We start from the raw sequence: 17,914 nt of genomic DNA, 5'->3' as shown, positions 1-17,914 counted from the left end.
CCGGATAGCGGACTCTCCTGGCAAAACACAGCTGGGCAAAGGTCTGGTCACTGGATAACAAGGACAGCTGGATGGCAGGGTTGCAGCGGGCATGCAGTTAGTGGGCAAAAAACTGGTCTGGTTTCAGGATGCTTTCCAAAGAATACCACAGCTTTTCCCTTTGGTTATTGGGATTTAGTGGGATTTCAGGATTTAGGCCATAAGCGAGTTACATATTTTATACAGCACGTGCCAGTCCAATTCTTCAGTCTGTATGACATAGTTTTGCCCTTCTAATAATTTTTGTTCATTTTGATGAGAATTATATTACTCAAAATTCTATAACTTTACACATGTCTGTAGATTATTATTAGGCATCTTAGTCTTACATTTAACAGTGGCATCCTGTACACTTTCCTCAGAATATCCACTTCTTTGCCATTTTTGTTCCCAACATGGAAGTGAAGTCTACGACGTCTTAAATTAAAGCGCATAAAATCACATTTAAAATGGTAACTTTTTACATTTTTGCAAAGTCCGGTTGCAAAAAAGTCTTACACGTTTTATTAATAACATAGTCTTTGGAAGCAAATGTTAAGTTTTGTTCCCCATATATGGGCATAGCTTCCAAACTAACCCTCTTAGTCCAGGGTTGTCATGGAGTTTTTCTTTGAAACTTCTTGTAGAAGTCACGGGGAGATGTGATTTTCTTTTTCACATACTTGTGTCCCAGATTTCCATTGTAAGAGGCCTCAGCTCAGACTGAAGTCTGCCAAGGTAGCACCTAGCACTTGTGTGTCCAACAATCTACTGTGAGGGGCCTTCTGTTGCTAGCATCCACCAAGCAGAAACCTGTTTTGGGCTGATTTCCCGCCATGTTGCCACTGCTTTATAATTCCTTATCATACTTATATTTGTCCTGCATCAGTAGAAAGCCTGCTGAATAAAACCTCCCATATATATATTTCACAGCACAATCCCCTTTCACATTTCTAGGCCAGGATAAGTTTTCAACATTTGTACTTTTAAGACTGGCATTTTCTTCTTTGGTTTGCAAAAGCCCATTTTGACACATGTGGTGAAAGCTGGCATTTTTCTTTCAAATTCGGTTTTTCCATCTGACTTCCCAATATTGTTTTGCAGCCATAGTTGGTTTCTTGTAGGCAGCAATTTGTTTGAACACAGATGCACTGCAATTGACATCGGCCTAGACAGGTGGAGTTCCTTGAATTATTGATCTTTGACACTTTGTAACTGAAAAGTAAAGCGTTTCCCATGTAGCTGAAGTAAAGCTTCGTTTGATTCATTCAGAACTGAACAACAGCCTGTCATTCAGGGATACTGCTCTTGTCTGCTGGAGCATAGTGTGTAGGTGAATGGGCATGACAGGGTCTCATTAATAAAAGTATTGTGATGAGGAATCAGAGAAAAAGAGCATCAGAGCGGCAGCATTTTTAAATGTACATATTTCCCTTTGTCAATGGGAACATCGGGCTTGCACCAAAGCAGCGCTGCTTTTACACTCCACTTCTTTTATACATGTAAGAACACACTGGCAGGCTTTTTCAGTGTGCCCCCTTGTTCCATCCTGCCCAATATGTGCTTGGCGAGATAGTGCAGCCATCTTTTTGTTGCTGCAAAACGCAGTTTTGGTGTGAGGCAGTGGTGCTCCAAGGAGCCAGCGCAGCCATTTTGCTGTTGAATGCAGAAGCGCAGCTTGTTTATGGAGAAATTATGTTGAGTGTAGCCCACACAACCTACTCTGACATTCCTCAGGTAGAACGTACAGGCACAACAAGAGCACTAGGGCGATTATGGGGTGTAAGGGCTCACCAAGGAGAGTGTTATCAATAATGTCATTTTCTATCTAGAGTGACACAACACATATGACCTAGGAAAAAAGATGAGGCAGGCAAGGGACTTCACACTGCTTCCCTATTGGCTTCATTAGGCCCTCAGGGCTGTGTATTATTCCAGTCGTGGGAGAGCTGGTGAAGGAAATGGTGGGCCCATGGCATTCCCATGCAAGATCAAGGTAAGAGCATGACAAAATGAAAGAAGCAGTGACACTAAGGTAAATCCTACCCCTATCAATTAGGTTCGTTGAATACCTGGGTTTAGACATTCATCTTTTTTTTTTACTAAAGATTACCCCTATAAATTAAATATCTATATACATTCAAGAGATGCATATTATTTAAAGCCTACCGTGGCATGGTAGCCACTTATTGAGTTTGTTATCATGTTACTCTGCCTTTCTACTTCTCACATTCAACTTCTAGGAGTTTAGAATAGATTCCTAGAACTAGCTCTGCTCATTTGAGGAAAGGAATGCTAACAAAGACAGTGTTGCCAATGTTGGGACACTAGCTAAAACATGACTATGGCTAATGGAATATTGATCAGTAAAAACAAGATTAAAACATGTACAAAAAACTGTTTTACCATAATGTATCTTATAAAGTACAATATAAACACAGTAATTGCAATGGAAGCAAAGTCAATTCAGGAAAAATAAAGTCACCAAAATTGAGCATTTGTCTTAAAATAACATGCAATACCACTCCAGAAATTCCTGAAGTACCATAATCTAGTAATTCCTTTCAGAATAGACGAAACAAGATCTAGAGAAATCAACAGGGAATTACAGCAATAGAGAGAAGCTGCCACAAGGAACTGATGAGAAGTACATTTTGTATTAACGCAAGGAATCTCAATACTTTCTCAAATTGGATCTGGAGTGACCAAAAAACAGCTTTTTCTTTGGAGGCAAGACGAATTATTTCTAATAATTAAGGAAAATCAGAAAGAAGGTGCAGGATATATAAGCTTCCAAGGTGAGTGAAGGAGTCAATACGCTTCTCCAAATGCTGGCTGAATCTGCTGATCTCAGCCGTGTTCTGAGCAAACTGATTTCTCCATGAATTCACCTGCAAATTCACCTGCTTTTCTCCCTCCAACATTGTATCCGATACCATTACCTTAGTTTCCGTTAATAAGTCCTTCAAGTCCATCACTACTAAAGCTAATATAACAGCCCCACTGCGTTGTGAGAAACTGATCTATCCACCATTTCGTTTCATCTTTAAAATGTGGGGTTTATTCGTGTTCTACCCACTGCCACATTTGTTTAGATGAGATCCAATTTCTGCACAGAGTGCCTATGGCCAGTGCACATTATCCCCACTTGTGTTAGCTCTCCCTATGGAGCCCCATATGGCTTTGATTAGGTAGACACATTTGCATCAAGGTCTAGCATTATATATTACTCTGTGTAGCTGATGTCCCCCAGTACATAAAAAACCCAGATCTTAATCTTCCTCTCGTTACCCACAATATTCACCTGCTTTTCTCCCTGCAACAGGGTATCCAATTCCATCACGTTAGTTCCCGTTAATAAGCCCTTCAAGTCCATCACTACTAAAGATAACATAACAGCCCCACTGCTCTGCGAGAAATTGATCTATCCACCATTTAGTTTCACCTTTAAAATGAGGGGATTTACCCACTGCCGCCCATAACAGGTCAGAGAGAGTCAAACTACTCTAGCAGAATTGGAATTGAACTTCCAGCTGGACTTGCTAATTGAAATTCATACAGGAATAACACTGTATCAACACAAGGTACCAACATTTCTTACTGGTGAACTCATAATATACTTTTGCGTACGTGGTGCCGCGGTACTAGAACAATGACCTAAGTATAATTCAGAAGCAAGTACCTCTACTGTAAACACAGCAGATGGCTCAAAATCCCCCCAGAGGCATGTGTGTTATAAAGCTGCTACTGTTGAATGTATTGTCAAAGGTAAACATGCAGAACCTCTAAATAAATCCTGTGAAAGATTGCCCACAGAAAGGGTGTTGAAACCCTGACTGATTAATACTAAAATGATGCGGGTAATCCATCTAGGAAACGGTGGGTTGCTAGACAGACCTCCTTTTCAAGTCGACTCCATGCCAAAGGCATAGTGTACACCTGTGCCCTGATGCACATGTCTCCTTGGTCTGAGAACCTGCTCTTCAGTACTACAGAGCAGGTTCAGAGGTCACCGATGTCACGGAGGGGGAGAGGGCCGAGATGCGAAGCCGAGAAGAGATGGCCATGAGAACAGGCCACCAGTGATATTCACAGCTCTACACTGGGAGCACGCTGCTGCCCGCCCACCTGTATCCCTGGAGCCGCAAGGTAAGGATACCGCTGCACCCCAAACCTCTCTTTCCATTGCACTAGCCACTAGGCTATTCCGGCTCTGCTCCTGCATTCCTACATCCGATCCTGCCTCCCACCACCCGCCCACTCACCTCAGAAATGACCGCCTCCAGGCGAGGCTCTTGCACACGGCCAACACCTACAGAGCACACCCATCCACGCCAACTTTACAGTCTACCAAACACAAACTGATACCGAAGGTCTACCCACAAGCTCCCCACTGACTGCACCCTGAGGCCACCTCGAACTCCAGCCCACCCATAAGACCAGTCCAAAAACTGCCACAAAGTACGCCTACGACCACCTGGAATCATGAAACAGGTTCCGAACATACATCTGCTCCAACTCTCATGCTCTTGACAATTGCGCCCATGAAGGTCACGCCATACGGTCATGATACAGAAATTCGTACCAACACAAAGAATGCTATCAATATATATCCAACAGATGCTATCATTAACACTTTACAGCCTCACTTAACAAGCACCTACACTGTGTACAGGCAATGGTGCAAAATGGTTAATACTGCCATTACTACTGCAAATGGCGTGCCCTCTGATACTGATGCAAATAGCCTGCTGCTATTTCCCTTTAACCACCCGCTTTGTCAGCAGGAAAGCATGTAATACTGTCATTACTGCCAATACAACTATAAATGACATGCCTTCTGTTACTGATGCAAATAGCTTGGTGCCACTTTCCTCCACCACCCACTCTGTCAGCAGGAAAGTATGTAATACTGTAAATGCCGCCAATATAATTCTAAATGACATGCCTTCTGTTACTGATGCAAATAGCCTGCTACCACTCTCCTCCACCACCCGCAGTGAGCACAATCAATTGACTAATACTGTAATTCAAATGACACCAATACCATTCATCCCACCTCAAGCAACTGCCCTAATCCTAGCATACCTACACCACCGTCCACTACAACCCCCCGCACCAGGAACCCCACCTCAGCTGTGCATTGGTTAATGCCCACTCCATCAATGCTCACGCTCTAGATATCCATGACCTCATCACTACTCATGACCTGGATCTCCTCATGGTAATGGAAACCTGGATTCACTACGCCTCAGGGCCTGTGCTATCCCTTGCCGTCCCCCCAGGCTACACCTTCACTAGACAGGACCGCCCATCCAAAGGAGATGGCATTGCCCTCATAGTTAGCTACTCCCTCTTCATTAGCAAGGTTGACAAAGACATGAATAACAACAGTGACTACCTCCAGCTGAAACTTAACCTCTCACACCACTGCACTATTACGTTACATCTTGTCTAGCATCCTCCCGGACCCATAAGTGACTTCCAGGGAGCCCTCACCCACCTGCTCTCAGACAACTTGAAAAAATCTACCAAAGTCATCTTTTTAGGTGACTTCAACATAGGCCTCAATGACGTCAAGGATCCAGCTGCTAAGTCACTCAATTCATCCCTCGAAACTCTAGGGTTCAGCAACTCTCAAATCTGAAGACCCACCTCTTTAAATAATGTGCCACTCCCTAGCCTTCTATTCTTCTGTCCACCTAACACGAATCTGTTTCTCTGCACCCTGATGCCTGTGGGCTACCGACGCATTAAAAATAAATAAATAAAAAAATTAAATTAAAATAAACTCTATTACTGATCCTACCCACACACAAGGCCGATCATTGGACTGGATAGCCCAGCACAATTGTCCCCTCTTTATCACCAGCGACATTCCTACTCCTTGGTCTGACCACCACATTATCACCTTCAACATCCCCACCACCACGGTCAACTCACACCCCTCCCCCCTACCTCCCGCACTCTCCAGAAGTGCACGCCAGCACACAAAGGAAAGGCTACTACCTTACGTACAAATACCAGATTTCAAGTCGCCATTCACCTCCGAGCCAGAGGCCATCGCACTATACTATGACACTGCTCTCAAGGTAGCAGTCAACTCCATTGACCATCTCAAACCCTGCAAAGCTAAATCCACCAGCCACACTAATGCTTGGTTCACCCCACAGCTCCTCGATCTCTGCATTAAACAGCCTTATCCCTCTGGAAAACCACTCTCCCCGACACAGATAAACTAGACTTCCAGAATCTCTCCAAAGAGTACAAAAAGTGATCATTCACACTAAAGCTAACCCCCTTTAAAACCAGGATTTCTGAAGCAAAGTCCAGCTCCAGGGAGATATTCTCTATTTTCAGAGAACTAGAGACTCCCACCCCACTCCTATGAACTTCATCAAAGATAAGGCATGGTGTGATGATAATATACAAACAGCCATGAACAACAACCTTAACACTCTCCAAACAAAAACCAAAATGACCCAACAGTCACTAACCAACTCTCCTACACCTAACACTTTGCCTTCCTCTGACACCTCCCCCTTATTCTCATTTGAGACCATTGAGGAACAAGACTAGATTAATATCATGAAATCAATAAAGCCATCTAACTGCAAAGGGGACATATGTCCTGCTGCAGTTATCAAGGACTGTGCCAGTACCCTCGCTCCATTTGTGACACCCTTCTTCAATGCCTCCTTTGCCTCAGGGAAGGTTCCCTCATGTCTCAATAAAGCCTGGGTCTGCCCTCTCAAAAAAAAACCCTCTCTCAACCCCACATCACCGAAAAATTACAGGCCATTACTACCGTTCCATTTTTACTGAAAATACTGGATAAAGCCACCTACTTACAGGTGCAACAATTCATCGAGGAGAACAAACTCCTAGGGCTGCGCCAATCGGGTATCCGCCCAGGGCGTGGGACTGAAACCGCCCTACTTGACATAAAAACACAGATGGACGATGCCAGAGACCTAGGTAAGCCTGCCCTACTCCTACTACTTGACCTCTCTGCAGCCTTCGATCTCGTTCACCACAACGTACTCTGCCACCACCTCACCTCTATGGCCAAATTCTCTCCAAGCGCTACTGCATGAATGACCTCCTTCTTACAAGGAAGGACTATGCAAATGTTCTCTGACTCAACATCTGCATCTCCAACCATCATGCTCTGCTGGGTGCCACAAGGATCCTGCTTTTCGCCCATGCTCTACAACATATTCACACAACCCCTTTTTCGCTCCTTGACGCCCTAGGTATCTCCAACACCAACTATGTGGACGGTACTCATATCCTACTCCCACTTACAGGCAACTATGACACTGACTCCAGAAGTCTCAACAACATCTACACTATCATCCAGAACTGGATGGCAGCTAATGGCCTATGTCTGAAATCGAACAAGGCTGAACTTCTCCTTGTAGGTTCCACAGACACTCTTAAGAATCTTTACAGTCAAGTCAGCAACTTCACCATCAATTCCATTGGAATCCCGGCATCAGAAGCATTGAAAACACTGGGAGTTTACTTAGACTCCAATTTATCCATGACTAGGCAGGTTAATGCAATTGCCTCCTCAGCAGCTTACCATGCCAAGCTACAGAATGCAGCCAGACTATTCCTCTCCAAGGACAACTGCACCAACACAGCAAGAGCAATAACTGTATCAAATCTAGACTACTGCAACGTCCTCTTCCTTGGAACATTCACAAAAAACCTAGAAAAACTGCGAGTCATTCAGAACAATGCACTAGGTGCAGCAAGGGGTACATATCACAACAGCAAGGAAACAAGCCCACTGGCTCCCAATCAGAGAACAGATAATATTCAAAACCTTGGCATTAACCCATAAGTGCATCCATCAGACAGCTCCCTCCTACTTATCACAAAGAATGCACCCTGACACATCAATGAGACCAACCAGAACTCCATATACCAATATGCTTATGGTGCCCCTGGTCAAAAGGGTTAGAGCAGGAGGAGCTAGCTTCCGATATCTAGCCTAATTACAATGGTAGGCCCTACCACCACCCCTGCGTGTGGAAGAATTGCCCATGGCATTCCGAAAAGCCATGAAAACCATGCTCTTCTCCTAATCCAGCTCCACAAACCCCACATGACTGCATAAACTCACTAAGTTAGAACCTCTATTTGTTTTCATTACCTGTGCCGGAATTGTATACATGTTTAACCTGTAAATGATGTAACTGCTGTAAATGCCTATCCAACATGTATTGTCCCCTGTAACTAAGCTCCCCACAAGTAAAAGTGCTGCGATGCTCAAGGGCTGCTTGTGCGCTATACAAATGTAAAAGATAAAAATAAAAAAATAAAAAAATAAAAGAATAAAATAAAATAAATACATTTTTGACATAATTATGATGAATTGTCATCTGGAAACTTTGTGAAAGTCCTGGCTTTTATGATTTTTTTTATTAAATACAATGATGCAGATAATTCCATCTCTGAAAGGTCAATCTGCTGATTAGATTCTCCTTCCATAAACTACATTACAAACGCGTAGTGTCTATCTGTGTCCTGCTGCATCAGTATCTTGAGTTGCAGTGGCACAGAGCAGGTTCAGAAGCCTCAGTTGCCCATTTGACAGCTGTATTGACAGGCAGGTCTCTGCAGTACAGCAACTGCATTTGAGATATGTACCCCTGTACCAAAACTATGATAGCCCACAACAATGGCAGGATACACTCCAATAATAAAGTTATGCCAGAGTTAAGGCATGGTGCAAGGCACTACTTTTGATCATTTCAGGGACATCCAATTTGATATCACATATGTGTCAGCTCCTGTGAGCCAAGCTTTGCTGTAGAAGATGATGTGTATCCAGACCAGATGGATTGAGCCTGTCAAATGAAAGACCAAAAACCGGAATGGCCATGACTCCTCTTTGACCTCTTTGTGAGGGGAGTTAACACCCTCTGCCAGGGACAGCCACAGCGGAGGCAATTGCCCTGAACTCTCCTGATATTTGCACAATCTCCAAGAAGTCTGTTTTGGCACTGGCAGATGACAAAGAATTGCAAAAAGTTACTATTGACTGCTAACCCCTCACTTGGTTGGTTGATTTTTGGGGGACACAGACTGCCTAGGTCATTTTAATTCTTTTTTGCGACCTCAATAAATATAATATTTGTGCATTGTGTTCTTTTAATTGCCTTTTCACTCCTGTCTCATTATCCAGAATGCTGCTTCCTCCTATCTTTGCATATTCTGTGTTCTTTCTACAGGGGTGGGCTTTTACAATGTTGTCTAGTTATTTATTATTGTACAGAACCCTTATTGGACATTCCTTTACTTTGGACTGTTATGTTTCACTGTTTTGGTTGCTACTGAACCATATTCACACCCCTCTTAAGCCTCTCCTCATCTTTGTACCCCTGCACAGAAGAGGTCAATGTGTCACATTGGTGGGCAGTGGTTAGGATTTGGAACACACTGTGCTAATATCCTAGTCAGCCAAAATAAGAGTGTACATTTAATATGAGTTTCACTACCAAAGCGTTTTTGTTAGTGCTACAATGGAACATGGCCTACGCTCTGCAGCCACCTTGTCAGTAGGTGAACTGTGGACGCACAGTCAAGTAAGGGGACTCCTCTGCAGCAGTAAGGTTAAAAAAGCAAAGCCTTCAGGCTTTTGATGAAGCCAGAGAAGTTGGATGATTCCCTGGAGGCCAGTTGCAGTGCTGAGCACATGGCAATATATGGGGAGAGTGACAGTGATAGAGCTAGTGTATTCTCTCAGGGGTGTCAGAGGTCTCAGAGGCCCCAATGTTCAGAGGCCTCAGTCAGTTCCCATAATACTATATGGTCACATACTTCTAGCAGGTCCTGGGGAAACACCCTGGAGGAAAGGAGGAACATCCTAGAGGAAAATAGAGTGGCCTTTGAGGAACAGCAATAAAGGGATAAGAGAAAGAAACAGACAGATTGTGCGCTACTGTGCAAAATGGAATTAGAGAATCAAAAGAGAGCTTCTATTGGGGAAGGGAATACCTTCTATTACCTTGCTATTACGGAGACTTGGCTACATCCAGCAGCAGGCCCAATGCTCATGCTTGCAGTCCCAGACAACTACTCCATCCTGAGACAAGACCGACCCAACACTAGAGGTGGGGGTGTTGTAATTATACACAAATGTAGTCTTACCATGAGAAATGTAACTACTATCAACGTCCTCTCTTGCGAACTACTCTCAGTCAAAATCCCTCTAACCAATGCCCATACTCTCAATATCCATCTGATCTATCGGCCCCCAGGCCCATTAGGCACTTTTGATGAGGACATCAACACTATACTATCTAGCAACCTTAAAAGCTCCACCCAAGTACTCACCCTTAGGGACTACAACATGGGATTTAATGACCCAGAAGACCTAATGTCCAGTACTACTCTCAATACCCTCTCCAATTTAGGATTTACCCAATGATGTATGGAACCCACACACGTCAAGGGCAGAATCCTTGATTGGGTGGCTGACCACAACTGCCTAGCTAACATCACTGACATCTCACCACTAGCTTGGACCGACCACCACCTGGTATCATTCATGCTCTAGACTATCCAACCCCCCACCCTTGCCAATCAGTAGGGCCCCAACCACAGTTACAAGAAACAAAAAGAGTATCACTGTGGAGAGACTCATCCCGAATGTACTCCCTACACTCAACGCACTCCCTGATAACATGAACCCAGAGACCCTGGTTGATGAATACAACAAAATCATGTCTACCTCGCTGGATCTAATCGCCCCCACTTAAACTTAGACCAAGCAAGCCCAAAACCCATATGAACAAATGGTACACACCTTTCCTCAAAAGTTTAAGACAGCAAAAAAGAAACTGTGAAGCCACCTGGAAAAAACTCCCTTCAGCAGCTAACAAACTCAAACTCACCAACTAACTGCCCTCTACAAAAAAGAAATCTACCTTGCAAAATGAACCTCCTTCGACTCCCGCATATCCCAGGCAAAATCAAACATGAAGGAATTATTTTCTATCCTTAAAGAAGTAGAAACCCCTATAGCACCACGATACCTGCTCCAAAGATAAAAACTGGTGCTCAGACATCAAAAATGCCTTAGCTAACAAGATTGCCACCCTACAAAACAAAATCTCTAGCAAAAAAGCTTCCCTGAATGACCCTTTCCCTTCCAAACTGCCTGAGAAGCTTACTGCAAAGGATACTACCCGCTTCAACTTCTCCAAAGTCACCACATTAGAAGTAGAACAAATTATTTTGTCCCTGAAACCTTCCAACTGTCAGGGCGATCTGTGCACCGCACAGCTTATTAAAGATGCTGCCCGTGACCTCTCCCCTTTCATCACTAAATTAATCAACGCCTCCTTCTCCACTAGTTCCATCCCCACCAACTTAAAACAATCCTGGGTACTCCCACTACTAAAATAACCCACACTTGACCCAGCCACGCCTACAAACTATAGACCCTTAATGACCGTACCATTCCTTCTAAAAATATTTGATAAGGTCACTTATGTACAAATACAGAAGTATTTGGAACAACACCACCTACTAGGAGCTAGACAATCAGGCTTCCGTACGCAACATTGTACTGAAACTGCTCTCATCGATCTTAAAGCACAGATCGACAAGCTTAGAGACAACGGCCAAGCTGTCTTACTCCTCCTCCTAGACCTCCCTGCAGCATTCAACCTGTTCGATCACTCAGTCCTGTGCACGCACCTACACACATCAGCTCACTTCTCGGCTGAGGCCATCCATCACATGGATCAGATCATTCCTCAACGACAGAAACATGAGGGTCTTTTCACCCATAGCTGCAGCAGACCCCATACAAATCACCTGCGGTGTGCCAGAGGGCTCTTGTGTCTCCCCCACACTGTACAATATATTTACCAAGCCCCTTTTCGATGATCGGGATCATCTTGGTATCACCTACACAAACTACGTAGATGATACACAGATCCTCCTTCCGCTTTTGGGAGATCACGGGAAGGATTTGGCCTTGGTGAATAGGGTGTACATCATCATCCAGGCATGGATGGCCACACATGGACTATGCCTGAATGATGATAAAACAGAACTCATCATTTTAGGCACTATCCACCAGCCTAAAGAAATTAGGCCCTGCCTATTGTTCTTTCACGATCGATGGCCATAGCATCAACGTAGGACAAGAGGTTAAAACACTAGGCCTTTATTTGGACTCTACCCTTTCCTTCAACAGACAGGTGAACTCTCTAGCCTCCTCCACGGCCTACACGTGCAAATTGATTCGTGCAGCCAAACCCTTTCTATCTGACACTAGTTGCTTGACCCTTGCTAGAGCCCTCATACTGTCCCGCCTGGATTACTGTAATGCTTTCTATCTCGGGTCCTCCAAAGCCACCACCAGCAAACTGCAAACTCTCCAGAATAACGCTCTTAGAGCAGCACTAGGCATCTCCAAAAGAGAGCATATTACAGTACATTCCCAACAGAATCACTGTCTCTCTATCAAAGACAAATTTCTCTTAAAAACTGCTTCACTCACACACATCTCCCTCAACAACACTGCCCCTATCTATTTGATCGACAGATTTCATAGACAGACTTCTCTGAGACCCATAAGATTGGCCTACAAAGACTGCCTTTCGGTCTCCAACTGCAAATGTTCCACTATAGGGGGTAACAGCTTCCCAGTGAAAGCAGCTAAACTGTGGAACTCCCTTCCGCCAACTCTCAGAATGGACCTTCCCTTTCAGAATTTCCGTTCTGAGGTTGTTTTATGGCTGAAAACATAGGCCTATGAATCACCTCCAAACTGTCAGCTGTATATATTGCACTGCTTACTGATTGTACTTACTGTGTACTTATTGCCCATCTGTATATATGTATATTTTTCCGGTTATTACTTTTACTATGTATATGTATAATTTCTTTACTTTGCTGCTGTAACTAAGCTTCGCAATCTCTTGTAAATGCTGCGTACTGGTACCTGAGGGTATGACCGCGCATTACAAATAATAAAACAAAACAAACAAACAAACAAACAAACCTCTAGCCTGGCACCCAACAGAATCCTAGGTCCACATCACCCAGGACACAGTGCCTCCTTATGAGATGGGGAAGGACATAACAGATTGGTTTGAAGGACTGGATCTGTCCTTTCACATGCAGGATGTGGAAGAAAAGTTGTGGGGTGCATCCTGTTAGGAGGTGGTACTGATGCAATAATTAAGTTGGTTCCTGAGGGGAGGCCAATTTATAAGAAAATTAATACGGCCGTCCTCAGGAAGCACTGCAAGACCCCCAAAAAGGCACTCAGAAACTTTAGGCAGCTCATAACGAAAGGAGATCAAACCTTTGAAATGTTCACAAATCAATCTATAAAATATCTGAACAGATGGGTTACAGGTAACAAAGAAGACACATTCCAGGGCATGTTCGATTTGATTGCCTTTGAGAGTATCCTTGAAAAATGTGAGTTGGAATTACACTGGCATTTAGTGGACAAGAATATCACAGACCCTAGAGTGCTTGCCAAGTCTGCTGACAGCCATGTGAGTGTTTGAGCCCAGAAAAGGTCACTCGCTGATTCGTCTAAGTCAGATGACAAGGACAATATTAATAAATACAAGCAGGGAAAGGACAGAGGTTATGACCCTTCCTCAGACAAAGACATGAAGGAAAATCTCAGTCTCATGGTTTGTCAACCCTGACAGAATAGAAGAGTGAGGTCCCTTCTGACACTGACGTGCCTGCACCCTCAACACTCAGAGTTGGTTACTGTGTGCTGATAAGATACATAGAAAGAGAGCTCCAACTTGCAAGGGGAGACCTAAAAAAGAAATGTTATCTGTTGGCCCTGGAAGAGGATGCCATAGTTATTAGTGCCATGTAGTAGATGAAGTCCCACTATGCCAGGGAGTGGCTGAAAATTCCCCCATTGTGAGTAGAAACGGTACCGGGTCCTTCAAGGGCATTTCAGTTTCCGCCAATGTTCAGATATTTCTGGACAGTGTGCCCATAAATGGAGGGAATTCTCTAGCTTTGTGTGGTACTGCTGCAAGCATCACAGATGTCAGGAAGACAATACGTGAAGGAGGGCAGTACATTCCAAGACCAAAAGATCTGGTAAAAGAGTTTGATGGTTTGACTTATTGTTGCTTGGCAATGAAAGAGCTTGGTTGGATTGTTAGCACCTACATGCACTGTGTTGCATTTAATAACTCCATTCCAGTAGGGTGTTTGTTAGGAAATGACCTCCCAGACCCAGGCAAAGACGAAGCAGTACTAATAGTGCAAGCTCGGAGAGCAGCACAGGAGGAAGCCCTTGAGAGCCAATGCCCTGGGCTTCCTCGGCTGGTGAAGGGCAAGAGACCGGTCACACCGGTAGCTCCCCATCCAGGCCTGAAGTCCCTGAGGCTTCTACTCTTGCGAGAGAGCACTCATCGGCCACTGAAGTGGCTATGGAGTTAGAACCCAATTCAGTGATCTCAGGGTTGCCTGCAGGCATAGAGAAGATACCTGAGAAAGGTGCCAGGGAAGCTTCAGACCTGAACAGCCTGCCAGATATGAAAGAGTTGTCTTTAGCTGGAGGCCGAGGTCAGGTAGACTTTTGCCAGGAACAGAGGGACTGTCCCACTGTCAAGTATCCTGGCCTTGCGCGGAGGTAGCGCGTACACCTGCCTCCCCGTTGGGTCTTGGTGCCTGGACTATGACCACCACAGGCTGCCGCGGCCCGCCGGGGAAAGAGGGTTAGGGTCCGCTGGATTGAATGGGTAAGGGGGAGTTAGGGTAACCGGGTTGAGTTTTAGGGAAGGGAATTGGGTGGGTGAGGATAGGGATGGGTAGGGTAGGGTAAGCAAGGATGAGTAGTTCCAAGGCTCCCTCCTGGGTGCCTTCGATGTTTTGTCTCCGCCCACTCACTCTTGCATACATCAAATGGTATCCCTTTAGTGGTTTACACTCTAGTCTTGACACACAGAAGCCTGTAACATTCCCTTGGAAACAAGATTCCAGATTGCATAAACATCCTTGTGTTTCACATCACTTAGGCATATCCCCCACAATGGATAGCAACTATACACATGATCGTTAGGAGTCATAACCATACATGCAATGCTTTACAGTTTTTAGCAGCACTTAGCTCTGAATGATGCTGGCGATGTGGCGAGAGAGTTCCGCTACAGACTTGGCTTCTATGATTCTTGATTCGCTACCAAACGGGAGCGCCGCTACAAAAGAATAAAAGCACGTATGAATGTTACGTTGCGCACTTGCCAAGTCACACTTCCAGTTCCCACTGAATGCGGGCTAAAGATCAGTGCCGGAGTCCCTTGACACACAGAAGCCTGTAACACTCCCTTGGAAACAAGATTCCAGATTGCATAAACACCCTTGTGTTTCACATCACTTAGGCATATCCCCCACAATGGATAGCAACTATACACATGATTGTTAGGAGTCATAACCATACATGCAATGCTTTACAGTTTTTAGCAGCACTTAGCTCTGAATGATGCTGGCGATGTGGCGAGAGAGTTCCGCTACAGACTTGGCTTCTATGATTCTTGATTCGCTACCAAACGGGAGCGCCGCTACAAAAGAATAAAAGCACGTATGAATGTTACGTTGCGCACTTGCCAAGTCACACTTCCAGTTCCCACTGAATGCGGGCCAAAGATCAGTGCCGGAGTCCCGACACCCACACACACACTCTTTACTATGATGGGCCTTCGGCCCCGTTAACTAGAAACATCCGAAAATGAGCATCGTAGTGCTCGTAACACTCTTTTGAAGTCCAGGGAGGTGAAAGAAATAAGGTTCCCTCTCCGGAGCCCCAGCTACGGTTCCCCGCTCAATCAGCCCACAGTCTAACTCAGCGGATGATAACAAGGTTTTTGCACTTATCTCTAGCATTGCGCGGGGCCTGCAGGGGAAGCACGCGCGGTGTGGCCCCGCGAATCGCTGCCTGCAGGAGCCTCCGGGACATGCGTCTGAGTCCTCCGGTGTTCTCGATCGCAAGCGAGGCTTCCAAGTTCTGTTGTGCGCATGCGCGGAAGCTGGGACGGTGTCCGGAGCGCAATGCGCATGCGCGGAGGCCGTTTCGGCTTCCTGAAGGGTTCTGGAGGCTCGTGGACACACGAGCCTCCTGGGTAATGTAGTCCTTTGGCGTCCTTGCGCCCCCAGAGGGCTTTGTGTCTTACTGCGAGACTCCTCCTGCACATAACACAAAGCAGGGTCCTGAAATACAGGCATTTCTTATGCTTGGACATATTGACAACATGTTTTACCATTGAACATTGTTAACTTTGAGCACCACTGGTTCCTATTACATGTGGAACCCTGACAGTACTCCCCCCTCCAGCAGGACCTGGTTTACCGGGATGTCTACGGTGAAAGGCTCTCACTAGGCGGGAAGCGTGGACCGCAGTAGCAGGTTCCCACGACTGCTCTTCAGGCCCGTAACCCAACCAATCAATAAGATAATACAGCTTACCATTTTGACGGTGGGAGTCTAAGATGGCCTTTACTTCATATTCCGGGATTCCATCCACAATAGTGGGTGGGGGATTTTTTAGTTGGGCGGACTTTGGAGCTGGTTTCAACAAGGCTATATGAAAGACCGGATGTATGCACATCTGGGCTGGTAAAGTCAGTCGTACTGCTACAGGGTTTATGAGTTTTTCCACAGGAAAGGGCCCTATATATCTTGGTTGGAATTTCCGAGGACCCTGCAACCGGAGATTGCGTGTTGCCAACCACACTTTGTCTCCTATCTTATACACAGGGCCTAATCTTCTCTTTTTATCAGCATATTGTTTGTACTTTTGTTTTGCAGTTGCTAGATTAGCGAGAATACTACGCCATATTTCCTCCAGGTGTTTTCTGTGTGATTGGGCGGCGGGGACCGTGTCTGGAATGGTATGGGGAACAGGCTGAAATCGAGGGTGGTAACGATACGTACCATAAAATGGGGTTGTTTTAGTAGAAGCATGTATAGCGTTGTTGTAAGCCAACTCAGCAAGCCAGATCGTATCAGCCCAAGTGGCTTCATTTTCGTAGGTCATGCATCGTAGGTACTGCTCGAGGGTCTGGTTCACCCGTTCTGTTTGCCCATCGGTCTCGGGGTGGTAGCTACTGGACAGTTTTAGGTTAATACCTACTGAACTACAAAAGGCTCGCCAGAAACGGGATGTGAATTGTGACCCCCGATCAGACACGATGTGCTGTGGGATGCCATGTAGGCGTACGATGTTCTGAAGAAAGAGGTCCACCAATATTTTGGCCGTTGGCACCCCTTTACAGGGAATGAAATGTGCTAATTTAGTCAGTGAATCCACCACCACCAGGATAGAGGTTAATCCATGGCATGCTGGCAAATCTACTAATAAATCTAATGATATCGTGTGCCAAGGTACAGGTGGCGTAGGCAGGGGCTGTAATAAACCAGCAGGACGTTGATGGTCAGATTTATTTTCTGTTCCTGGGCGAAATGTCACTATGAAATCAAAGTCAGCAAAATACATCGCCCACCGCAATTGTCTAGGACTTAAGGCCTTAGCAGATCTCAGGAATTGTAGGTTTCTATGATCAGTGAGGATCGTGATGGTGTGTTGTGCGCCCATCAAATAGTGGCGCCATTCACTAAATGCTGCTTTAATAGCTAAAAGTTCCCTATCGGCTATTATGTAATTTCTTTCCGCAGGAAGCAAAGAACGAGAGTAGTATGCCACAGGATGTAGCTGCCCAGTATTATCTCGTTGTGATAATATCGCTTCCAATGCGTAACTGGAGGCGTCGGTTTCCACTACATATGGGCGAGTGGGATCTGGATGGAGCAATATTGGTGATGTAGTGAATGCTTTCTTCAGGGCCTGGAAACTGGCTTCTGCCTCCTTATCCCACCGAAACA

The sequence above is a fragment of the Ambystoma mexicanum genome, chromosome 6q (genome assembly GCF_040938575.1).
Source record: "Ambystoma mexicanum isolate Mex_15411 chromosome 6q, UKY_AmexF1_1, whole genome shotgun sequence".
NCBI lineage: Eukaryota > Metazoa > Chordata > Amphibia > Caudata > Ambystomatidae > Ambystoma > Ambystoma mexicanum.
The sequence above is the reverse complement of the archived record's forward strand: the minus strand, read 5'-3'. Positions refer to the sequence as shown.